Source organism: Amblyraja radiata, chromosome 20 (assembly GCF_010909765.2).
Source record: "Amblyraja radiata isolate CabotCenter1 chromosome 20, sAmbRad1.1.pri, whole genome shotgun sequence".
NCBI classification, from domain to species: domain Eukaryota; kingdom Metazoa; phylum Chordata; class Chondrichthyes; order Rajiformes; family Rajidae; genus Amblyraja; species Amblyraja radiata.
This window is the reverse complement of record NC_045975.1, coordinates 38,526,630-38,553,700: the sequence shown is the minus strand read 5'-3', so window position 1 is coordinate 38,553,700 and position 27,071 is coordinate 38,526,630. Positions and strand designations below refer to the sequence as shown.

At 44.8% G+C, this 27,071-nt stretch overlaps 1 long non-coding RNA gene across 18 annotated transcripts; it reads left to right on the top strand.

Moving 5' to 3' along the window:
* The first annotated feature begins 3,562 nt into the window (after window positions 1-3,562).
* LOC116984325 lies at window positions 3,563-25,272 on the top strand. Of its 18 annotated transcripts, none has more exons than XR_004414972.1 (3): window positions 3,563-3,668; window positions 25,041-25,046; window positions 25,262-25,272. It is a non-coding gene; the product is annotated as an uncharacterized LOC116984325 (long non-coding RNA). The 18 variants fall into 18 exon arrangements; XR_004414978.1 differs by lacking the exon at window positions 25,041-25,046 and adding an exon at window positions 19,465-19,467; XR_004414971.1 differs by lacking the exon at window positions 25,041-25,046 and adding an exon at window positions 19,458-19,463.
* Window positions 25,273-27,071: the final 1,799 nt, after the last annotated feature.

Here is a 27,071-nt window from a genome sequence, read left to right as displayed (position 1 = left end):
ATTGAGATAATAATCTGCCCCCTTGTTTTTGCCGCCAAAGTGAATAACCTCACATTTATCTATATTATACTGCATCTGCCACGCTTCTGCCCACTAACTCAACCTGTCCAGGTCACCCTGCAACTTTGTAACATCCTCTTCACAGTTCACACTGCCACCCAGCTTTGTGTCATCCGCAAACTTGCTAGTGTTGCTCCTAATTCCCTCTTCCAAATCATTAATATGTATGGTAAACAGTGGCGGCCCAACACCGAGCCTTGAGGCACTCCATTTGCCACTGCCTGCCATTCTGAAAAGGACCCGTTCACTCCTACACTTTGCTTCCTGTCTGCCAACCAATTTTCTATCCATGTCAACACCGTACCCCCAATACCATGTGCTCTAATTTTAGTCACCAGTTTCCCGTGCGGGACCTTATCAAAGGCTTTCTGAAAGTCTAGATACACTGCATCCACTGGCTCCCCTTCATCCATTTTACCTGTTACATCTTCAAAAAGTCAAGCATGATTTCCCTTTCATAAATCCATGTTGACTTGGACTAATCCTTTTACTGCTATCCAAATGCCCCATTATTACCTCCTTAATAATTGACTCTAGCATCTTTCCCACCACGAAGTCAGGCTAACTGGTCTGTAATTCTCCTGTATCTAGACTTCTGGTGTTGCACTATGGGGACAGTCCAGAGTTGTACCAATACTGGAAAGATCAACTTTATCATGTGCATCCAAGGATCAGGCACAGTCAAAAAGGCCAGGAAAGCCTCATTTTATAGCAGCCCCCAGACATTGCCTCTGACCAACAGCTGAGCCCCACCCACTGAACATAGAACAGCACAGAGCAGGAACAGGTCCTTCAGCTCACAATGTCTATGCTGCATACAATGCCAAATTAAACCAATCTCCTCTGTCTGCATTTGTTCCGTGTCTCTCCATTACCTGCATATCCATGTGCCTACCTTGAAAATTGTATCACCATTGTATCTGCCTCCATCATCATCCCTGGCATTGTGTTCCAGGCATCAACCATGGGGTAAAAACCTTACCCTGCTAACTGTCTCTCAATAACTTGGGATGGGCCCTATCAACACCTTGATCCACCTTCATAGAAACATAGAACATAGAAAATAGGTGCAGGAGTAGGCCATTCGGCCCTTCGAGCCTGCACCGCCATTCAATATGATCATGGCTGATCATCCAACTCAGTATCCTGTACCTGCCTTCTCTCCATACCCTCTGACCCCTCTAGCCACAAGGGCCACATCTAACTCCCTCTTACATATAGCCAATGAACTGGCCTCACGCAGAGCCCATGCCAACTCTTACTTAATCTCAAACTACCCTGGTATATTAGGATTCCCCACTCTGGCCTCACTGTCTGCTATTTCCTTCTTATTGGTGAATGTAGATGCAAAAAAAACTCACCTTGTACCTTGCTTAGATACTCCAGGTATAAATTCCCCCTTTTATCCTTGAATGGTCCTAAAATCTTCATGGTTACTCTCTCGTTTTTAATACACCTATATACAGCCTTGGGATTTTCTTTTTTCCAATTTACAATGCTATTTCATAGCTCCTTTTGGCCCTTCCAATTCCATGCTCGAGTTCTTTCCTGCTTGCTTTACATAATGTTTCTGGTCATCCAAGCTTCCCTGACCTTGCCTTCCTTTAAAAGATACAAAAAGCTGGAGTAACCCACCATGACAGGCAGCATCTCTGGACCCGAAACGTCTCCCATTCCTTCTATCCAGAGATGCTGCCAGTCCCGTTGAGTTACACCTGCTTTTTGTGTCCATCTTCAGTGTAAACCAGCATCTGCAGTTCCACCCTACATCCTTTGCACTGAAAAGGGTGCAAGAAAATTTCATGCGGCTGCTACCAGGTCACGAGTGCTTGGGTTATAAGGAGAGGCTGGATGTGCCAAGTTTTTTTTCTCCTGGATTGTAGGGCGCTAACGAAGTTTATTAAATCGTGAGGGAAATAGATAAGGTGAATGGCCACAGTCTTTTCCTCTGGTATAAAGGAGTCTCAAACTAAAGGGTATTGTTTTAAGTTGACAGGGAAAGGCTCTAAATGGGACCTGAGGGTCAAGCATTTTATATAAAGAATGATCAAACCAGCTGCCAGAGGAAGTGTTAGGAGAGGAGTACAATTACAATGTTCTTGGAGAGATCACTTCAGACTGAAGAAGGGTCCCGACCCGAAACGTCACCTATCCAGAGATGCTGCCTGTCCCGCTGAGTTACTCCAGCATTTTGTGTCTATCTTCAATTTACATCCCAAACTACTTAATGGCCCTGGAAAGGACAAAAGCATTGCTGAAAATTATTGTTACATCCTGGAATGTTTTCAATTGTTTGGAGGGTAGCAAATGTAACTGCATTGCTTGGCAAAGGAGGAAATAGAGATTTATAGGCCGGTTCTCCTGACGCCAGTGGTGGGAAAAGTTAGAGTCTATTATTAACAAAAGAATAGAGACTTTGTTTAGAAGGACAGGAGTGGACTAAGATAGACACAAAAGGCTGGAGTAACTCAGCGAGTCAGACAGCATTTCTGGAGAAAATTAATAGGTGACATCCAAACCAAGATGTCACCTATTCCTTTTCTCCCGAGATGCTGTCTGAGCCGCTGAATTACACCAGCTTTTTGTGTCTATCTTTGGTTTAAACCAGCATCTGCAGTTCCTTCCTACAGGATTGGACTAAGTCTACATTGATTCAAGAAACCATGCTTGACAAATCTCTTCGAACATCTTGAGGGTGAAACTTGCTGAATAGATAAAGGAGAAGCAGCGCAAGATAAAGGAGAAGCAGCGCATGTTGTGTACTGATAACTCCAGAACGTTTTTGATAAGGTCCCATCTAAGTGCGAAAGATTAAAACATATGAGACTGGGGAGGAGGTGCTGGTGTGGATAAACAACTGGTCGTCAACACCAAGTAGCAGGCAGTGGAGAGTGAGATATCCCAGTTGGATCAGTGCTGGGATCTGTCTCTTCACAAGATATAGCAATGATTTGGATGAAGGAATGACATGAAATATCCCCAAGTTGGCCAAGATTTGAGTTCGAAGGAATTCTGCAATTGATTTCAGCAGATTTCAGCAATGCGTTTGGCATTCAGCAACATTTAAAAACTACTACAAATAATGCAAATAATGAACAATATAAAAACAAGAAATAACTGATAATTGAAAGTTTACTAAAAAGTATTATTAACAAAACAATTCCCCCCCCCCCCAAAATAAAATACTGATATAAGTTGAGGAAGTTTTTTCATGCATTGGCTTGAGGAATGAAAACCTACCAGAAAGCCCTGAGAGGAATAACTTATCTGAACGCGAATTAAAGGTTCATTTGAGCATTAGCTGCTAATTTGAAGGTAGAAGTTTAAGAAATGTTGAAGTACTCACAATAAAAAATATGCGGGAATTCTTCTTTCATTTCCTTGTAGTCTGGAAGCTTTCCCCCTGCAAACAATACAGATTTGGATTACTAATACAAAGAAGTTCATCTACTTTAATACACTGATGAGCAGAGAGGGTGGGACATTGCAATTGGTGCAATGTGGAGCAGAAGGTCAAAAGCTCGCTTGATGTTGATTTTCGGTATGAATACGGACCGTGAAAGCGGTGCCTCACGATCCTTCTGACCTTTTGGGTTTTAAGCAGGATTGTGGAAGCAATGCACCACAATCTGTCAGATATGTATTTGGGGATTTTCACTTTGTTGTGACTTATATATAGAACATAGCACAGGAACAGGCCCTTCAGCCCACAATTTCCGTGCTGAACATGATGCCATGTTAAACTAATCTCCTTTGCCTGCATGTGCTCCATATCCCTCCATTCCCTGCATATACATCTTAAATGTATCTACCTCCACCACCACCCTTGGCAGTGCATTTCAGGCACTGACTACTCTCTATGGAAAAAACTTGCCCCACACATCACCTTTAATCTTTGCCCCTCTCATTCTCTAGACATTGACATTTCAATTCTGGAAATAAAGGTTCTGACTGTCTACCCGAACTATGCCTCTCATAATTTTGTCTCTCCGCAACCTCTAAAATACTAGAGAAATCAATCCAGGTCTGGACAACTCCTTATAGCTAATTCCCTGTAATCGCAGTAGCATTCTGGTAAACCTCACCTGCACCCACTCCAAAGCCTCCACATCCTTCCTGTATTGGGGCGACACAACATTTCAATGAGACCTAACCAAGATCCTACGAGGCTGCAATATGACCTCCTGACTCTTATGCTCAATGTCCTGGCCAATGTAGGCAAGCATACCATATACTTTCTTGAGAGGGAATTAGCTATCAGGGGAAGGACCAACAGATTAAATAGGGCATTTCAGCATCATAGAGAAAGCAGGAAAGAACCCAAGCAAAGAATTAGAAGGGCCAGAAGGGAGATTGCAGTGTATTTGGCAAGACAGATCAAAGAAAATCCCAACACTACATAACCATGTAGGGTAACTGGAGAGAAGGTAGAAAGTCAGAAGGTCGAGGGTAGGTCAATGATAAAGGAGGGAATTTATGGTTTGGGCCGCTCAGTGGCGAAGTGGTAAAGTTACTGACTTACAGCGCCAGAGACCGGGTTCGATCCTGACTGTGGGTGCTGCCTGTAAGGAGTTTGTACATTCTCCCTATGATCACGTGGGTTTTCACCAGGTGCTCCGGTTTCCTCCCACGTTAAAGAAAAATCCAGGTTTGTGTACACTGTGCAGTCGATATCCGGTCACCGGCATGTCAACTCGTGTTTTATGTCTGAGCATAAGATATCAAAAATGGGAAGAGGATGGTTTCGCGGATTCCCCAGCTTTATTTGTTCATGTAGATCAGGAATTCTACAGATGCACGGAGAAGTGTTGTATAACTTTCGGGGTCATGGAAAGCTGAAATTTTGATCACAAAGTTTGGGTTCATGAAGCACGTGCAGTGAGACTGTTAGAAATCCAAGATGGCAGTGCCCAGCGGGTACATCGGATGATTGGGTGAGTTCCAGCAAAGTCAGGAAACGTTCAGTGCGTAAATTACATTACTGAAGTAGAAGCTTCTGATGTGGAACCAAGACGCTTTAATGAAGCAACTCAAGCTAGGAAAAGAGCAATTTTCCTCACTGAAATGGGTCCCGATGTTTATGAAACGGTAAAGAATTTGTTAACTCCAGCCAAACCTAAGGACACATCGTTGAAGGATTTTCTTAAGAAGTTATCAGAACATTATGACCCTAAGCCCTAAGAAATAGCTGAAAGCTATCAATTTGGAACGAGATACCTACTCCCAGAGAAGGACGTTAGTCATTTTATTGTGGCACTCAAGAGGTTATCAATTCATTGTAATTTTGGAAGTTTCCAAGATCGGGCGTTAAGAGGCTGTTTTGTGTGTGGACTGAGGAGTGAGCGGATCCACAGTAAGCTGATCCACAGTAAGCTGATGACTGTGTGTGACCTGACATTTGAAACAGCTTGTAAAACTGCTCCATCAATGGATATGGCAGAGAGGGGTTCTAGAGAAGTCAGGACAACTTCTAGACAACCAGCAGAAGAGTTGAACAAACTGCAGTCCAGCAAACCAAAGATGCCTAAGTCGACAAAGACGTCAGAGAATCGTCATCCAGGGAACGGTAGCAAGACTACTACAAAGTCATGCTATCGCTGTTTGGGCTCACATCTAGCACAGTCTTGTCCGTTACTCGTGTCACAAGATGGGACATCTAGCGAAGGCTTGTCGCAAGGCTGAGCAGAGCAAAGGTTCAACAACAAGTAAGCATCTTCAGTCGCTGCATTCTGTGGATCAATTCCAGGTGGAGGAAGAGCCTCTCGACATGTACACCATCTGCAGCAATGAGCTAGCGAACCGGAAGACAAATAATGTGTCCGTGCAAGTCCAGCTGAATGAAGCTCATGTTAGCATGGAATTCGACACAGGAGCATCTGTGAGCGTGATTCCAGAATCTGTGTGTCAGGAGAAGCTGAGTCAAATTCCTTTGGAAGCGAAGCAAATCGAGCTACGTGGTTACTCTGGAGAGAAGATTCCAGTGTTAGGAAGCGTACATGTACCAGTTAGGTATAAGAGCAACAGGCGGAGTTCCCTCTCGTAGTTGTAATAATAATGGATGGGATTTAGAGATAAGCCTGCTTTGCTAGGTAGGAATTGGCTGCAGATCTTGAAGCTCAACTGGAACGAGATATATGAAGGTGTTCAGCGACCAGGGAGGGCCAATCAAGGGGTACAAGGCGAAAGTACGCATGAAGCAGGATGCGACACCAGTGCATTTCAAACCCCGGGCCATGCCGTATGCACTTATGGACAAGGTTGAGAAAGAACTGAAAAGACATGAGGCTGAGAATATTATCAGTAAGGTAGAAAGTAGTGAATGGGCAACACCCATTGTAGTTGTACCTAAACCTGATGGTAGTGTTAGACTTTGTGGGGATTATAAGGTAACTGTAAACCAGGTACTTGTAGGTAGCATACCTACCAACGGCAGAGGATTTGTTTAGGAACCTCACAGACAGCCAAGTCTTCACAAAAATGGACTTGACAAATGCCGACTAGCAGTTAGGTGTAGATGACGAATCTAAATCCAAGCTGACTATCAACATGCATTTGGGATTGTTACAGTTCAATAGGCTCCCATTTGGCATATCATCAGCCCCAAGGATTTTTCATGGGGTGATGACACAAATTCTAGAGGGAATTGAAGGTGTGGTGTGTTACTTGGATGACATCCTCATCTCAGCCCCTGACAGGCAGACACATGATGAATGATCGCAAGTGGTACTCAAACTAGGTATGTTACAATACTTACCTTCAGCAGCGCTGCAGTTCTGCCACTGGCCATGTGCGCGATTTTGGTGCGTTTGAGGGGGGGGGGGGTGGGGTTAAAACGCGTTTTTCTCCTACCTTTGCAGTAGTCTTGCTACCGTTCTCCTGGATTATATTTTGTCGGAGTGCAAGCTTTTGCTGAAGAATCGTTCTGACGGCCGTTCTGTGTCTTTTTTTTTTAAATCGCTCGACAAGTTCAGCGCTGGAGTCATTTTAAAATCAGCTTCTAAAGCCATCAATGCCGACAACGGGGACGGATTTCACGTAGGTGACAGGTAAAGGAAAGCCGTTTATTTTTATGTATAAAAGTGTTTCTTAAGATGCCTTTAGTTCACATTTTAAGTTGTGAAACGGTGATTTAGTCCCCATACGAACTGGCAGTATTTTTCATGCCGATATGGGGGTCTAAATCACCGCAAACCGCAATGTTCCAAATGATCGCGTTCCAGAAAAACCCACTCGCAAGTTGATTTAAATGGCCATTAATTTGCAGGTATTAAACATTAAACTCCTTCCATTTGGCCTATAAATCCATGACAATGAGATTTAAAAATTATGTTATATTGTGAATTCTTGTGTGAATGTTATTTGGACACTTAGGCTATTTAAAAATGTTAATCTATTCTTAAGAAATTGATAGATGTTTAGATCTAGTAATTGAATTTTGTAATTAGCTACAATTAGGTAACTAACTAATTATATGCTTTAATTTCAAGTCATCTAAGTAAGATTGTTTCATATTTGTTTCAGAATACATCAATCTATAATAACTGAAAATTTATTTCAGTTCTCTTAATTTTTAAGAAAGTTATAGGCTTTTGACTGTCCTCGATCACAGCTTTTGTGTTCAGTCAATGGAAAAGCAATAGGGAACAAGATGCTAATTTCCGAGTATGGAAATGGCCATAACTTTTTTAATACTGAAGATATGAAAGTGAATTAGGTGTCAAATTAAACTTCTTTTTATGCTTTATCTGATGGGATAAATTATAGACTTGATTTTTAAAATCTCAAAATTTTGTAACATTGCTACGCAAACGCCTTGAAATACACAGTGTAAGAGTGAAGGCACAGAAGTGTGAGTTCTTTCAGAACTCGTTAGAGTACTTGGGTCATAAGGTAGACAAGGATGGTCTACACTCCACCAAGTGTAAAGTTGATGCGATCAAGAATGCACCCATTCCTGAAAACATCTCTGGGCTCTGATCCTTTTTAGGATTAGTGAACTATTATGGGAAGTTCGTGCCAAATCTGACCACCTGTTTACATTCCTTGAACGAGCTCTTGAGAAAAGATGTACCATGGAAGTGGACACGTGAATGTGACCAAGCTTTCAAGTCATGTAAAGCTCAGTTGGCAGAGAGTACAATGTTTGTTCATTACGATGTCAATAAGCCAGTGAAGTTAGCATGTGATGCTTCACCATACGGTGTTGGTGCTGTGATCTCTAGAAAAAGGAGAGGAGAGGCCAATAGCATTTGCATCTAGAACACTCAGTGCCAGTGAGAGAAATTATGCGCAAATACAGCGAGAGGCACTTGCATTGATTTTTGGCGTTAGGTGGTTTCACAAATACTTGTATGGTAGAAGGTTTGTAATCGAGACAGATCACAAGCCATTGACAGTGATCCTAAATCTAAAAGCACACGTTCCAACTCTGACAGCAGCCAGAATGCAAAGATGGGCATTGATATTTTCTGCATACCAGTATGAAATTCAGTATCGTAAGTCAGCAGAGCACAGCAATGCTGATGCCATGTCTAGATTACCTTTGGAAACGGAGGTTACCCCAAACAGAGAGGACGTGTTTTGTTTCACTCATGTAGATGAGTTACCTATCACTTCAGGGGACATTCAGAAGGCGACTCGCACTGACAGACTTTTGTCAAGAGTGCAGGAATATGTTACAAGGATGGCTAAACAAATTGCTGGATTCAGAGGTAGAACTGAAACCATTCTTTGTACATAGGAATGAACTCTCAGTAGACCAAGGGTGTGTCATGTGGGGAGTGAGAGTTGTAATCCCTGAAAAACACAGAGTAAAATTGCTAGGAGATCTTCATGATCAGCATTTGGGAATGTGTCTTACAAAGAGTCCAACTAGAAGCTATCTATGGTGGCCTGATCTAGATAAGGACATAGTACAAACGGTGAAAGAGTGTTGCACATGTCAAGCAGTTGGAAAGAATCCACCAACAGTACCGCTACAGCCATGGAAATGGCCGGCTAGAGTGTGGCAAAGATTACACTTTGACTTTGCAGAGTTAGATGGTCAACAATTGTCCATTGTAATTGATAGTCACTCCAAGTGGTTTGAAGTGTTTCCGATGAACGATAGACATTTTGCGAGGATTGTTTGTGTCCTATGGATTTCCAGAGGAAATTTTGTCTGATAACGGATCTCAATTCTGTTCACAAGAGTTTGCACAATTCATGAAAGGGAATGGTGTAAAACACACGAGAGTCGCTCCATACCATCCCGCTTCAAATGGAGCAGCAGAATGCACAGTGCAAATTGTGAAGCATGCATTATTCAAACAACTGATGGATCCAAATCCAAAGAAAAGACAGTTGTCTCTGTCTCACAAACTGGCTAACTTTCTGATTACATATCGGAACACACCTCACACCACTACTGGTCAAATGCTGAACTGTTCTTGAAGAGAAAACCAAGAACAAGTTTTTCACTGTTGAAACCAAACTTGGCTCAAACAGTAGAAGAGAAACAGGAGAATCAAAAAGCAAATCATGACAGGAAAGAAGTGCTGAGTTGAATCAGAAGGTGAAAAACCATCAACACAAGTGGGTGGTGGTTACCTGGAAGAGCAGTGAGAAAGTGCGGACCACGGACATACTTAGTCAATATGATTGGAAGTGGGAAGGTAGGAAAAGTACACATTGACCATGTTATGCCAATGCAAGCACAGACAGGTTTGCAACCAGATCAATTAGACGAGTCAGATAATTTGGTTACCACTCAAGTACAGGTACCAACGGATGAACCAAGAATGGTGCAAGAAGGTACACAAGATAGTGAGAGTTTGAATCAGCATGCAAATGGAGATTCAAGTGTGGTTAACAGTGAAACAAAACTGACTGATGGACTGGAATCTATGAATGTAGGTCAAAAGGAAGGCTTGACTCGATCAAAAATGAGTCCATGTGGTTCTATACAGTCAGAAACTTTTGGTCAGGGAAGATATTCAGTAAGAAGGAAAAGCCCAGTGGTTACGTTTAATTTGTGAAATGCACATAGCATTGTATATGCAACATATATGCATGATGCCCTCATTATATTCAGGTTATATACAAGTAAACTATCAGACAAGATTGTAATAAATTCATACCGTTTTGTTACATTCTGGTAACATGAAGAACATGATATCTCATGGGTAGTGAGTTATGATTATTACACTTGTGCTACCGTTAGATAACATACCAATTTGGGATGTGATTTTATTTTAAGAAGGTATGAAACAAACCATTACACATATTAGCAGGTGAAATTGCCTTCATGCTGACATAGTTTGAATTATATGCTGTTTGTTGGTATAAGCCATACACTTGTATGATATATTTTTTTAAATGTCAACAAGGCGACAACTTTTTCATTAAGGTGGGAGGAGTTGTAATAGCGGCACCTTTGTGTCGGAGGATTGTTAATGATATTGAATAAACCACAGAACACAGTGCAGTCGATATCTGGTCATCAGTGTGTCAACTTGTGTGTTTTATGTCTGAGCATAAGATATCACAGTTTATAGGTTAATTGGCTTTGGCAAAATTGTAAATTGTCCCTGGTGTGTAGGATAGTGCAAGTGTACGCGGTGATCACTGGTTGGCGTAGACTTGGTGGGCCTAAGGGCCTGTTTCTGCGCTGTATCTCTAAAGTCTAAAGTCAGACAATATAGATCTATTAACTGAATACTTTCCTTCTGAATTAACCAAGGACAAGGAGGTGGACGATAATAAGATCAGTGTGGGGAATACAAATGTGCTAAGGCATTGCGAGATCAAGAAGGAAGTCATGTTTTGTCTCTTGAAAACCATTAGGATGAATATGTCCCCAGGACCTGATGGGATCTACCAGAGATTATTGAAAGAGGGAAGAGAGGCAATTGCAGGGGCCTAGTAAAGATCATTGTAACTTCTCGTGCCACAGGCCAGGTTCCGGAGAACCGATGGGTGGCCAATGCTGAGCCCTTGTTTAAGGGTTATAAGGGTAATCCAGGAAATTATAGTCCCATGAGCCTCCTATAAGTGGTAGGAAGTTGTTGGAGAGGATCCTTAGGGCTAGGAGTTACTCACATTTGGAAGGTGTTTGTATAAGTAGGGTCAGTCAGCATGGGTTTGTGCAGAGAAGGTCATGTCTTACAAACAACAGTTTTTTTTAAAAGGCAACAACGGTAATTGACTTAAAGAACTTGGACTGAGGTAAGGCATTAGACAAGGCTCCTGATGATAGGGAGTGAATATGTCCCCATATTTGTGGTACAAGGGGAAAAAACATAGGGAATTGTCAGCCTATCCAACATTGCTAGAAGGCAAAATGCCCAAATCTCTAATGAACATGTAGAATCTGCAATGCAATATAGAAAAAAGTAATATGACTGCAGGGTCAGAATGGATTCGTGAAATGGAAATCACATTTGATAATGTACTGGAGTAATCTGATTAGTAGAAAAGATAGGGAGGAACAAGTGGATGTGATGTACTTATCTTATCGGTAAGGTTTTGACATGGGCAGAATGAGGGGGTTATATAGCAGGGTATCAAGAAATGGTTAACAGAGAGAAAGCTAAGAGTAATAATTGGACCTCTCTCAGGTTGTCAGGTCATAAGGAATACTGCAGGGTTCAGTGCTTGGCCTCAACTGTTTACCATCTAGATTAATGGTTTGACCGAGGAGATTAAATGTCATATTTGCAAGTTAACTGATGAAACCAAACCAGGTGGGATTGTAAGCAAGGAGGAGAGCATAATGAGACTGCAAAAGGATATAAACACACGAAGCGAGTGGGTAGAAGTGCTAATGTGGATAAATACGATGTCATCCACTCTGATGCAACAGACGGAAATGTCTCCATTCTATCCAAAATGCAGACTTGGTGTGTAGATGAGGCATGTTGGCCGGCATCGGCAAGTTGGGCCGAAGCACCTGTTGCCTCGGTTAAGGACTGCATGACTCTACATATGTCAGCTTCCCACAATCCCCGTCATCACCTCCAGTTATTGTGATTCACTCCACTGCTAAACACCACTGGATACAGAAGATAGACACTAAATGCTGGAATAATACAGCGGGATAGGCAGCATCTCTGGAGAGAAGGAATGGGTGACGTTTCGACCCGAAACATCACCCATTCCTTCTCTCCAGGGACACTGCCTGTCCCGCTTACTCCAGCAATTTGTGTCTATCTTTGGTGTAAACCAGCATCCTGCACCACCGAATTTTTTTAAAATTTCAAAATAGACTTTATTCGAGAAATAAATATATACAATACATGATCCTTACAAAACTCCATCTGACATTCTCGGAGGCTATGCATACATATAATAGTTTCCCCAAATCACAAATTTATCCCCCCACCCTTGCCACTCATGTGGCCCACTGGCGTGGAATCCCTTCCCTTATTTTGAGGGGCGTCTCCACCACACCCTGCCCCCCCATGTCCAGCAGAGGAAGGACCCTAGACTGTGGTCCTCCTACACCGAGCCTTGGCATTGGCTGCACCGAGCTTCAGTGCGTCCCTCAGCACGTACTCCTGCAGTCTGCAGCGGGCCAGTCGGCAACATTCCCCGACGGACATCTCGCTCCGCTGGGTGGAGAACAACGCTCGGGCAGACCAAAGAGCGTGCGCTAGTAGTGAGGTTTCGACGGTGCAGGAAGGATCTGACTGGGAGGGCTTCCCTCACCACCAGCCAAGCCAGGTCTTGGTGCTTGTTGGTGAGTTCTGGCGATGAGGCATTTTGCCCGACAAGCTGGGCAGCCTGCTCTGGGAACCACGCTACCGGATCCATGGAGTAATTTCCCTGCAGTGCCTGACCACTGCCCGAAATACTTGTGGTCAAAGGTGTTTGTCCGGAAGAACCTTTCCACGAACGACAGTTGGTGCGGCAATTGTCTGATGACTTGTGCATTGTGGCCCGTTGCACCCGGTCCATCCTCGACCCCCAGATGAACTGGAAGACGGCCCGGGTCATCCCTGTGGCATAGGAGGGAGAGACAGGCCACACCTGCGCCAAGTACAGCAACCCCGAGAGAATCTCACACCTAATGACCAAATTTTTCCCTGTTATAGAGAGTGTTGCTTCCACAGCTCCAGTTTCTTCCCCACCTTGGCTATCCGCTCCAGCCAATTCTTGTCACACACCTCAGCCCCCCCGAACCAGGGTAGATGCTAATCAATCTGCGGACCGACTCTGGATCCAATCAGAAGATGGCGACATCATCCATGTACAGGGAGGTTTTGATCTGAGTGCCCCCACTGGCTGGCAATGTCACTCCTCTTATGCTCGCATCCTTCCTGATGGACTGGGCAAAAGGTTCAATACAGCAGACGAACAAAACAGGTGAGAGATGGCAACCCTGCCTGACTCCAGACCTGACGGGGAAGCTATCTGATTCCCACCCATTGATTTGGACTGCACTACAGATATCGGTGTAGAGCAGTTGGATCCAATTTCTGATTCCCACCCCAAAGCCCATTTTGGAGAGCACGTCCCTCATGTACGTGTGCGATATCCTGTCGAAGGCCCTCTCCTGGTCCAAGCTGACTAAGCAGGTATCCACCCGTATGTCCTGTGGATAACCCGTCCCAGAGCCAACTTGACCCGGTTGGCGATGGCCTTAGACAGGATCTTGTAATCAACATTCAACAATGTGATGGGTCTCCAATTCCTTATATCATTCATCTCCCCCTTCTGCTTGCAGATTAGGGTGATGCTGCCCTTTCTCATGAAGTCTCACATGCTGCCGGCTAGAAGCACCACTGGATACAGAAAATGATCTGGGGCCAGACAACAGCAGAGCCATAGTACTGAAGGCTGTACTCCAGGTCTATCTGTGCCGACAACTTTTCAGGAAGGCTGACGCCATCCAGGACAAAGCAGTCTGCTGGATTGGTGCCCATCCACCATTCTAAGCAGTCCCTCCCTCCCTCAATTATTGGCTGTCCTGTGGACCATCTACAAAATACATTGCAGTTACCACCCACAGCACCTCCCAAACCCACCACCTCGCCCACAAAGGAAGACCAGGGCATCAGGCACAGGGAGACACCACCACGTGCAGGTTCCCCTCCACATCACACACCACTCTTACTTGTAAATGAATTGTCGCACTTTATTGGTTCTGAGATTAAGTCCTAGAATTCCATCCTTAAAAGCATTGAGAAGCATTTTCACCAGAAGGTTGGCAGCAATTAAAAAAGATGGCTTACTTGTACTTCCCTCAGGGCAGTTAAGGGTGGACAAGACCTCTCATAGTCATAGAGCCATTATGCGCAGAAGCAGACACTGGCACACCTTGCTCAAGCCAACCATCGTCATTCTAGGCTAAACCCATTTCCCTGCATTTGACCCATATCTCGCCAAATCTTTCCTATTCATCTGTCAAATGTCTTTTGAAAGTTGTAATTATATCCACTTCTATAGTTTCTCTAGCAGCTTATTCCAGTTATGGCCTACCTTCTGAAAAAGTTGCCACTGAGGTTTGTTTTAAATTTCTCTCCTTATTGCTATTGATGGGAGTGAAGTCAAGGTTAATTCCCAGGATGGCGGGACTGTCATATGTTGATAGAATGGAGCGGTTAGGCTTATATACTCTGGAATTTGGATGAATGAGAGAGGATCTTATTGAAACATATAAGATTATTAAGGGTTTGGACACGTTAGAGGAAGGAAACATGTTCCCAATGTAGGGGGAGTCCAGAACCAGGGGCTACAGTTTAAGAATAAGGGGTAATCCATTTAGAACGGAGATGAGGAAACACTTTTTCACACAGAGAGTTGTGAGTCTGTGGAATTCTCTGCCTCTGAGGGCGGTGGAGGCCTGTTCTCTGGATGTTTCCAAGAGAGAGTTCGATAGAGCTCTTAAAGATAGCGGAGTCAAGGGATATGGGGAGAAGGCAAGAACGGGGTACTGATTGTGGATGATCAGCCAGGATCACATTGAATGGCGGTGCTGCCTCTAAGGGCCGAATGGCCTACTCCTGCACCTATTGTCTATTGTCTAAGCCTATCCACTCTGGTTTAAGATCCTCTACGCTTGGAAAAAGACTGCGAGCATTCACTTTATCCAAGCCGCTCATGATCTTACATCACACATCAAGGAAATCACCCTTCAGCCTTCTACACGCCATAGAAAAAAGAAAAAGAAAGCAAGCCAACAATTATTGGCCAAAGTCAGCTTTTTCCCACGGTGGAAATGTCAAAGACTGAAGGGCATAGCTTTAAGGTGAGAGGGGCAAAGATTAACAGGGATGTGGGCAAGTTTTATAAACAGAGGGGACGGGTGCCTGGAATGTGCTGCCAGGAGTAATAGTGGAGTAGTAGCGTTTGAGAAGTTTGTAGTTAGGCAGACGGAAGTGCAAGGAGTGGAGGGATGTGGATCTTGTGTAGACAGATGAGTTCAGTTCATCATGGCATTATGCTCGGCACAGACATTGTGGGCCAAAGGGTCTGTTCCTGTGATGTGCTGTTGTATGTTCTAAGTTCAGGTAACATCCTGGTAAATCTCTTCTACACCCTTTCATACTGAATGACATCTGCTTTGCCAGTAACACATAAAAATGAGTTTAGTGAAAAAACATCGAAGTGGGTTGGTGAGACCTTGGGATTCTCTGCTGGAGAGGGCCATGGGGACTGGACATAGATTGGTCAGTAGAACTCCAGATGTTGCAAATCCAATGGCTGTTGAGGTAGAAGATCAGCCAGGGTCACGTGGAATGGTGGAGCAGGTCAAGGAGCTGAATGGCTTACGGCCGCACCTATTTCTTACAGGAATATCTTATACTCTGATGTTGAAGAGTTTATTGGAAGAGAGGGAGGACAGGTTGGAGCTTCAGTAGGTAAACAAACAACACCCTAAGAGAAGACAAAGAGCAGGATGAAGGGAAGGGACGGACTCAGTTCAGCGTGAAAGCCCATAAGAATACAGAACACCTCTTATACTCCTCCGCTGTCCCTTACGTTGGGTAATGATCCAGAGAGGGAATGAGGTCGGCCTTCCTTAGTTGCGCATGGGGTTAAGGAAAGAGCGTTCAGGTCGCGGCCCTGTTTCCACCAATCTTTCCACTACCGCACACAAGAAGCCCAAGAAGCAACAAGACAGACACCATTGTATGCAGATGCCGAGAAGTGTGTTCAGCTGAACAACTTTTAATCTTGTGTGTGGAATCGATAAGGAGAAGCTGTGCATGATGGTCACCCAGTCAGGAGGGCAGGTTTCCACCAAGGTGTGCCGGAGCAAGGGCAGGTACAGGGTCGGGAACAGACCAAGGGCCAGGGCAGGATTAGGGCCAAGGGTGCGAGCAGAGGCAGGATCAATGACAGGGAGAGGGGCAGGGGCAAGATCAGAGGTAGGATCGGGGGCAAGAGCAGAGTTGTGGCCGGGATTGCAAGCGGGGGAAGGATCGAGAACAGGTAGGGTGGTGGTAGTGTTGGTAGAGGGTAGGTGTCGGAATAGGAGCAGGGAAGGGGTAAAGGCAGAGCTGTGGCAGGGGTAAGGGCAAGGATAGGGCAGCAGTAAGGTAGGAGTGTGACAGGTGCACAGGAAGGGGCAGTGACAGGGACTGGGGTGGCAAGGATAAAAAACAAGGGTCGAGCAGTGGTAGGAGTGCAGCGGCGGTAGAGGCAGGAACAAGGGTAGTTGATGAAATGGGCAGAAAAATAGCGGATGGAATTTAATCCACATAAATGTGAACTGTTGCATTTGAGATCACTAATCAGCTTTGATGCTCCATGAATGGTACAGTCTTAGGGAGCATGCATGAACAGAGAGACTTTGGTGTTTACATCCATAGAGCCTAAAAAGTGACAATGCAGGTAGGATCTTGGACTTCATTGCTCAGGTCATTGGAGAGAGACATTGGGAGGTTGTACTCAAACTTTATGAAACTTTACTCAGGCATTTGGAGAATAGTGTGTAGTTCTAGTCACCACATGATAGGAAGGGTGTGATGGTGCTGGAGAGGGTGTAGAGGAGATTCATCGACATGTTGCCTGGGATGGAGCAATTCAGGTATGAGGAGAGACTAGAGAGGCTGGGTCTCTTCTCCCTAAAATGGAGGGGGTTAAGAGGGTCATGATTATAAAATTATGAGGGGCATAGATGGGGTAGAGTGCAGGAAGCCTTTCCCCATATCAGAGATAAACAAAGGAAGAGGTCAAGTTCAAGTTCAAGTGAGTTTATTGTCGTGTCCCTGATAGGACAATGACATTTTTGCTTTGCTTCAGCACACAGAACATAGTAGGCATTTACTACAAAACAGATCAGTGTGTCTATATGCCATAATATAAATATATACACACATGAATAAATAAACTGATAAAGTGCAAATAACAGATAATGGATTATTAATAATCAGAGTTTTGTTCGAGCCAGGTTTAATAGCCTGATGGCTGTGGGGAAGTAGCTATTCCTGAACCTGGTTGTTGCAGTCTTCAGGCTCCTGTATCTTCTACCTGAAGGTAGCAGGGAGATGAGAGTGTGGCCAGGATGGTGTGGGTCTTTGATGATACTGCCAGCCTCTTTGAGGCAGCGACTGCGATAAATCCCCTCGATGGAAGGAAGGTCAGAGCCGATGATGGACTGGGCAGTGTTTACTACTTTTTGTAGTCTTTTCCTCTCCAGGGCGCTCAAGTTGCCGAACCAAGCCACGATGCAACCGGTCAACAAGCTCTCTACTGTGCACCTGTAGAAGTTAGAGAGAGTCTTCCTTGACAAACCGACTCTCCGTAATCTTCTCAGGAAGTAGAGGCGCTGATGAGCTTTCTTGATAATTGCATTAGTGTTCTCGGACCATGAAAGATCTTCAGAGATGTGCACGCCCAGGAATTTGAAGCTCTTGACCCTTTCAATCATCGACCCGTTGATATAAACGGGGCTGTGGGTCCCCATCCTACTCCTTCCAAAGTCCACAATCAGTTCCTTGGTTTTGCTGGTGTTGAGGGCCAGGTTATTGTGCTGGCACCATATGGACAGTTGCTCGATCTCTCGTCTATACTCTGACTCAACCCCATCAGTGATACGTCCCACAACAGTGGTGTCGTCAGCGAACTTGATGATGGAGTTCGCACTGTGACCGGCTACGCAGTCATGAGTATAGAGTGAGTACAGCAGGGGGCTGAGCACACAGCCTTGAGGTGCTCCCGTGCTGATTGTTATCGAGGCTGACACACTTCCACCAATACGAACAGACTGTGGTCTGTGGATGAGGGAGTCGAGGATCCAATTGCAGAGGGATGCGCAGAGACCCAGTTCTGCGAGTTTGGTAACCAGCTTGGAGGGGATGATTGTGTTAAATGCCGAGCTGTAATCGATGAATAACAGCCTGACATATGAGTTTTTGTTGTCCAAGTGGTCCAGAGCGGAGTGGAGGACCAGCGAGATCGCATCCACCGCTGATTTGTTGTGGCAGTAAGCGAACTGCAGTGGGTCCAGTTTTTTGTCGAGATTTGCTCCATGATCAACCTCTCAAAGCACTTCATCACCACCGGCGTTAGTGCCACTGGTCGATAGTCATTGAGGCACGTCACGTCACCTTACTCTTCTTCGGCACCGGTATTATTGATGCCGATTTAGGGTAAGGAGGAATAGATTTAGAGGAGATCTCAGGGAGACCTTTTTCACCCAGAGAGTGGTGATAAACTAGAATGTACTACTGGAGAGAGTGGTTCAAAATTCAAATTCAAATTCACATTTATTGTCACATGCACCAATTAAGGTACAGTGATATTTGAGTTACCATGCAGCCTTACAATTAAAAGAACACAAACCACAATTGTATTGTATTGTATTGTATTCAAATTTATTGTCATTGTCTCAATTAGAGACAACAAAATGAATTTTCCTTACAGGCAGTATCATAAAAATAAATAAATAATAAATAATAAAACATATTAAAAATAAAATTGAATTAAAAAAAGAAAAGCACAAACACAGAAAGTCCACGACATAACATAACACAGTGGCACCAAGGTGAGGAAGGCACCATAGTCCAGCCAGCCTCCCCTCCGATCTTCCCAGATGTTCATCCGTGGTCTGGGCCTTCCGAGCACCCGCAGTCGCCGCCCCGGGTGGCCCGATGTTCAGGCCCTCACGCCGGGCCGATGGAACACCGACGCCAATCCCCGACGGTGAACATCCTCCTCAGCGTCCCGGACCTCCTGATCAGCCGCCTCCCACAGTCGGAGTCCGCAGCTCCCGAGTCCGCAGTCCGAGCCGGGCGGAGTCGCAGGACCCCGCGTTGTTGATCAGCGCCGCCCGCGTTGGGAGCTCCGCAAACCGCAGAGGAATCCCCCAGCAAGGGATCCCTGGCTCTGGGATTGTAAAGTCCATTAAAAGAACGATAGAATTTAACATAAACATCCACCACAGTGATCACTGTGATGGAAGGCAATAGAGTTCAGTCAGTCTTCCTCCTTTATTTCACCCGTGTTTGGGGCCTTGACCCTCCGCAGTCGCCGCTACGGACAGCCCGATGTACAGGCCCTCTCGTCGGGATGATCGAAGCACCGAGTCGGGATGGATGAAACACACTCCGCAGCTTGGAGTGCCCGAAGCGGTAACTTTCTTGCCGGAGCCGCGGCTTCTCGATGTTAAAGGCCGCAGGCAGGCCTGTGGTCGGAGCTCTACTCTGGTGACCCCCAGCAAGGGATCCCTGGCTCTGGGATTGTAAAGTCCACTCCATGCCCGCGGCTAGAAGCTCCGCAGCCCGCGGCTTCATGATGTTAAAGTCAACAGGCCGGCGATCGAAGCCATTCTTCTGGTTCTGCGATGGAAATCCGCGCTACACCCGCTGCTGAAGCTCTGGTCCGGTCTCATGGAAAGGCCGCAGCAATCCAAGTTGTAAGATGCGACTAGGAGAAAGTCGCATCTCCACCGAGGTAAATGACTGGAAACGGTTCCCCCCTTTTTCCCCCCCCCACCATCCCCCACATAAAAACATACCGAGAGACATTAACACATTCATTTAGACATACTAAAAAAACAAAAAAAGTCTAAATGACTGACACACTGCTGGCGAGGCTGCCACTCGCGGCGCCACCCGATGACGTAAAAGAGAGCAGCAGAGTCACTGGGTGTCTATACAAACACTTGAATCATTTAGGCATAGAAGACCATGCAGCAAGTGTTGGGTGATGGGATTAATACAGAGGGGTTTGCATTCGTCAGCATGGATGAGTTGGGCCAAATGGCCTGTTTCTTCATGTATGATTTTATTACTCTTTAACTAGTCATGGAGTCATAGTCTTACAGCATGGAAACAGGCCCTTCAGCCCAACTTGACCACACTGGCCAACGCGCCCCATTTACACTAGTCCCATCAACCTGCATTTGGCCCATATACAGTACCTCAAATGCTTTTTTGACCACCCTATCTACCTGCAATGCCACTTCCGATCAACAATGTACCTGTAATCCGAGATCCCTCTGCTCTAATACACTCCCCAGAGCCCCACCATTCACTGTGTAGGTTCTGCCCTTGTTAGTGCTCCCAAAAATGCAACACCTCACATTTCTCTGTATTAAATTCTATCAACCATTCCTATGCCCAACCAGTCAAGATCCTGCTGCTATTTTTGACAACCATCTTCACTATCTACAATACCACCCACTTTTGTGTCATCTGCAAACTTGCTAACCATGCCATGTACATTCTCATCCAAATCATTGATATAGATGACAAACAGCAATGGCTCCAGCACCGAACTCTGAGGCACAACACTAGTCACAGGCCTCCAGTCCGAAAAGAATTCTTCCACCATCATCCACTGCTTCCTTCCATGAAGATAATTTTCTATCCATTCAGCTACCTCTCCTTGAATCCCATGGGATCTAACCTTCCAGAGCAGTTCACCATGCAAAACCTTGTCGAATGCCTTACTAAAATCCACGTATACAATTTCTACAGCTCTGCCCTTCATCGACCCTTTTGGTCACATCCTCAAAAATTCAATCAGATTCGTGAGATATGACCTCCCACGTACAAAATCATGTTGACTATCCCTAATCAGCCCTTTTCCATCTAACTGCATGTATATCCTATTCCTCAGAATACTCTCTAGCAACTTGCCAACTGTATGACAAACGATGACAGATGAACAGGGAAGGAAAAGACAATTTGATTCCTGGCGCCTGCCACCATTCAGTTGGGACAAGCCAATGGCTTAGTTTCCTGCTTTAACCCTAAATCTCTGATTTTTCATGTATATTCAAATATGTTTCCATCTCTATCTTGAATATGCATCCACAAACTGGGGATTGGTGCTGGGTTTGTCACCTGTATAAACAATTTGGATGAGAATGCAGATGGCATGGTTAGTATGTTTGCGAATTACACCAAATTTGGTGGGGCAGTAGACAGCGAAGAAGATTATCTACGATTACAACAGGATCTAGATTGAGTTGGGAAATGGGCCAAGGAATAGGCAAAGAAATGGCCGATGGAAATTAACGCAGACAAGTATGGGTTGTACTTTGCCAAGTTAAACCAGGTAGGACTTACACAGTAATTTGTAGAGCCTTGCAAAGTGTTGGAGAACCAAGAGACCTGGGGTGGAAGTGCAAAGGTAGATAGAATGATGAAGAAGGCATTCAATACGCTTGCCTTCATCAGTCAGGGCATTGAGTACAGACCTAGGCCTGAGTGATCTCCTGGTCGTCAAACAATTTAACTCCCCTCCCATTTCCACACTGACCCTTCTGTCTTGGGCTTCCTCCACTGTCAGAGTGAGGCCAAAAGCAAATTGGGGGAACAGCACCTCATATTTCGCTTGGGCAACTTACAACCCAATGGTATGAATTTTTATTTCTCTAACATCAAGTAACTCTTGCTTTCCATCTCCATCCCTCCCCCACCCTAGTTCTCTGACTAGTTTCACTGTCCTCCTGATTAATTTTACTGTTTGTATGCCTCGTTGTCTTCTTCCGCTCAGCCAACAATGAACCATTCTACATTTCCTTAAGCATCATTTTCCTTTGATCTATCATTTTCACACCTCACCCATCCATTTCTCTAGTTTTCCTCTCCCCTGACTCAGTCTGAAGAAGGTCTCAACCAGAAACATCACCCATTTCTTCTCTTCAGAGATGCTGCCTGTCCCGCTGAGTTACTCCAGCTTTTTGTATCTATCATTGAGTACAGGAGTTGGTTTGTCATGTTACAACTAACTGTACAGGTTGTTGGTGATAATACACTTGGAGAATTATGTGCATTTCTCGTTGCCCTACTATGGGAAGGATATCGTTAAGTTGGAAATGGTGCAGTAAATATTCACAAGGATGTTACCAGGAGTGGGAGGGATTGTATTAGGGAGAGACTGGTACTGTTTTCCATGGAGTGAAGGAGGCAGAATGATGACCTGATAAAAGTTTATATAATCATGAGGGGTAATGAAAAGGTGAATGATCACAGTATTTTTCCCAGTGTAGGAGTGTCTAAAACTAGAGAGAAAAAGGTTTAAAGGAGAGGAGAAAGATTTAAAAGGAAGCTGAGGGGAACTATTTCACAGAGGATTTTAGGTATGTGGAAGAGGTTGCCAGAAGATGCTGTAAAGGCTGAAGCAATTGCAATGTTTAAAAAGCATTTGTACAGGTTCAAGGAAAGGAAAAAATATGAGTGACATAGACAAAACACTGGCACATGGCACTGGATTATGAACACAGTTTATGAGCCTGGACCAGTTGGGTTGAAGGCCTGTTATGTAACTCTGATGCTCTGATTCTAACTTTCTTCTCACTTCAGTCCTAAATGGATGATCTATTTTCTGAGACTGTGATCCCTGGTTCTAGGCACGCAGACAGGGAGAAACATCATCTCACATCCACCCTGTTAAGCTCTGTCGGAACTTTAAATATTCGGAGATGACCTCAAGATCAAATAAGTGCAGGTCATCCCGTTTCATCTCTCCTACAGGGCATAATCCCAGAGGCACTCCTCCCTCCCACACTGATGACGGTTTGTACATTCCACCTCAGGATGGAGCAAAACACAAAGTAGTGGAGGAACTCAACGGGCCCGGCTAGACACAAAATCTCTGAATAGAATGGCAAAATAACATGGGTGCACGTGGAGAAAAGACAAATACATTTAGTTTTCGTTTAGTTAAAAGATACAGCGCGGAATCAGGCCCTTTGGCCCACCGAGTCCATGCCGACCAATGATCACCCTGTGCATTAATACTATCCTACACGCTGGGGAGTATTTAAATCTTTACTGAACCCAATTATCCGACAAATCTGTACATCGTTAGAGTGTGGGAGGAAACTGGAGCACCCGGAGAAAACCCACACGGTCACAGGAAGAGTGTACAGACAGCACCCGTCGTCAGGATCGAACCCGGGTCTCTGACGCTGTAAGGCAGCAACTGTGCCACCGTGCTGCACACATTCATTGTTTACATGTTCATTGATACATTGCAATGTGATTTAAAATACTGATTATCCACAACAGGAGCTTTTGCCCAGTTCTGATACCCACGTTTTAGCAAAGATGTCAAGAGATACTGCAGAAGACATTTCCCAAAATGATTCCTGGAATGTAGGACTTACTGGGGCATCTGGGGTTCTACTCGGAACAGAGAAGGGAATCTGACTGGGAAATAAAATCATGAACCGCTAACAAAGTAGATGGAGAGAAACCGATCCCGTTGGTAGAAAGCCATAGAACCAGAATGAAGGTGATTGCCAAAAAATGGAAGAGATTGAAACAACAAGTCTTCGACACATAATGCATACCTGAAGAGTGGCTGAGGAAGGTTTGATTGTGGCTTTCAAAGCTTCTGGATAAGTACTAGAGAAGAGAAAGATTACAAGGTATTGGAGAGGGAGTGAAGAAGTGGGGCTAGCAAGACTGCTCTTCCATCGTGTCAGTACAACACTGGGCTGGATATTTCCTGTGATTCTAGCTTCATGTCGATCAGATCAGGGCAGCACTGTGGCGCGGCGGTACCCGGGTTCGATCATGTCTATGGGTACTGTCTGTGCGGAGTTTGTACATTTTCTCTGTGACATATTCTCCGGTGTTAGTGTACGGGGTGTTAGTGTACGGGGTGAATGATGGTCAGCGTGGGCGTGGTGGACCGAAGGTCCTGTTTCCACGCTGTACCTCTGAATTCTTTGAATATTTGAAAAAAAATGCGGGATTGATAAAATTAAATAAACGATATAGAACATAATAAATTGCCATTCTGGTGTTCCACACAACAGAACACTACTCGATAGCAAACTTATTATTCTGATGGTCAGGCAGACAAAAGAAAGCGTGTAGGAAGGAACTACAGATGCTGGTTTAAACAGAAGATAGACACAAAAAGCTGGAGTAACTCAGCGGGTCAGGCAGCTTCTCTGGAGAAAAGGAACAGGTGACGTTTCAGGACGAGACCCTTCTTCAGAATGAAAGTCAGGGAAAAGGGTAACGAGAGATTTAAAACGTGGTCTTAGAGCCAGAGAGCCAGAGATAAGAGCAAGCCTGTGTCTCCAATGTGACTAGGAAATGGTGGAAGTGAATGAGCAGAATTAAGGATTCCGAAAAGCCAATGTCACAGACGGGAAGGAAAACAATCCAAGTTGGAGATGCCTCGGACAGGAAATGACTATCGTTGGCAAGATAGATTTAGAGATAACATGGTGCCAGGTAAAGAAAAGGAAATAGTTAGCAGTGGAACTGGGATAGAGTCCCAGATGCCATCAGATACTCAGGCAGGTAAAGCAGGTAAAGATCATCAGATCCAAACGGAATCGGTTCAATGAAACTGAGGAAGTAACTGGGAAGGAAGGAAAAATGACAAGGGTCGATGATATTACAGAATGCACCCACACCTCCCCACCTTGCACTCTTCCACCTATGTTCTGGGGATAGTTTACATTAACCAGAGAAAACCAGAGCCCCCAGGAGAAACTCACTCAGTCACAGCGAGAATGGGCCAACTCCACACGCCAGCACCAGAGATCAGGATGGAACCCGGCTCACCGGAGACATGAGGCGGCAGTTCCACTAGCCTGACTAGCGAATTCCAAACCACACAGGAGAGTTATTAAAAATTCAGATCTTACCTGAACTGTGCAGCAGACTGAATAAGGTCATTGTGACAAATAAGTTTAACATTTCGAAAGGCTGAGGGAATTTTTGGGGTGTGATGGGGAAAAGCCCTCTCTGTGGAGCTATATATGCTGGCAACGGCAGATTGAAATTTATATAGGCAGAACACAAGGTAGTCACTCCCTCTAAAATCAGAGAGCAAAACAATTTGCCTCTTGTGTGCCAAACAGGATCCAGGTTATCATTTCAGTGCTAATCCTATGCCTCAACTCCTCCATTCAGATCAGGCAGCTGGCCTTCATCTGCATTTCCTCAGACTCTGTTGGGACTTGATCACAATGGAAGTGCAGGAACTTTCACTCTCCTGTCAGCAGTTGCGCTGAACCCATCAGGATTTCCGGGATAAACTTCATTATAATATCCGTGGCAAGGTGCAGACAAGTTAAGTATCCCACACATTGCACGTGCTCACTTGAGGATGGCAGGAGGACACATGTGTTCATTTTTCTTTTCCTGCCAGCATTATGGCTAAGATAAAAGTAAGTTGAAATTTTGCAAAGGAAATATCCCTTGGTTTATCAGGATTGCACAGAGTTCTCAGTGGGTTTTCCGTGTCAGTGAATGGACCAAGCAGAACCAGAAATACCAGTTGAACTCACTCAAAACAAAGGGATCTTTAGTTTAGTTTAGTTTAGAGATACAGCACGGTATCAGGCCCTTCGGCCCACCGATCCACACTGACCTGCAATCCCCACACATTAACACTATCCCACACACACTACATTGATACCAAGCCATTTAACCTACAAACCTGCACGTCTTTGGAGTGTGGAAGGAAACCGAAGATCTCGGTGGAAACCCACACAGGTCACAGGGAGAACATACAGACTCCATACAGACAGCAACCGTAGTCAGGATCGAACCCAGGTCTCTCACGGTTAATTTATTATTTTATTGGTCATTATATGTTTATTTTTTTACGTTCCTGTGTTAATGTGCCTGTAAGCTGCAGCAAGTGATATTTTCATTGTTGAGTTCCCAGTGCATAGGACAATTAAGGCACTCTGGTTTTGAAACATGCAGGTGAGCCCTGTGAGAGCAGAGTTCCAAACAGTTTGGAGAAATATTCAGTGCTTAGCTGAACTCTGCTGGGTGAGAAGGCAACATGAAATATTACAGACATAAAATTTAACTTAAAGTGAGGTGTAGTGAGGTGAGAAGCAGTGGCATTCTTTATTCCTTTTCCTTATATCAGTCTTCACCTGGTACACAGAGTGCCACGGACAGAGGTTAACATAAGCGGCGACATGCCCAGGTGGAAGAGGAGGTGCTGTTCTTCAAGCAAAGGGATGTGCGAAGGGGCTTAAAAATATATATATTTTAATAATCCAAAATCCTTTTATTCAATTATACACAAATACAGATTTGTAACAAAATCAAGACTGCCATTGGCAGTTTACAATCAAACAGTTATCAGATTAAAATATTGTCAACTTTTCTTGGTTTCTTGGTCCTCCAAAATATTCCAAATGGAATTTAAACTGGAGGTGGTGAAGGGAGGGCTTAAGCCAGAAGGGTTATTGGGAAGAAGGAGCTACTTTAAATTTAGTTGCATCTAGTTGGGTAACCATAGTTGGGTGGAGATTATTCCATGCTTTAATTGTGCGGGGGAAGAACGAATTGCTGTATACATCTGTCTTTGTAGCTTTACAATACACTCGAACCCCCGCAGCAACCAGCGTTCACAGAGGCCTCCAGACTCCACATGGACACCGTGTGCTCCCTCTCCAGGTACACGTGAGCAGGGACATAGGCCCGGAAGAGGGACCGGCAGTCAACTCGGGCAGAACCCTCGATTGCCCGCTGCCTGGACCCGTGAATGGCCATCTTGGCCAGGCCCAGGAGCAAACCGACAGGGAGACCAAAGATTTGGAGCCAAAGGGACTTGGGAGTGCTGGTGTAGTACTTCCAAAA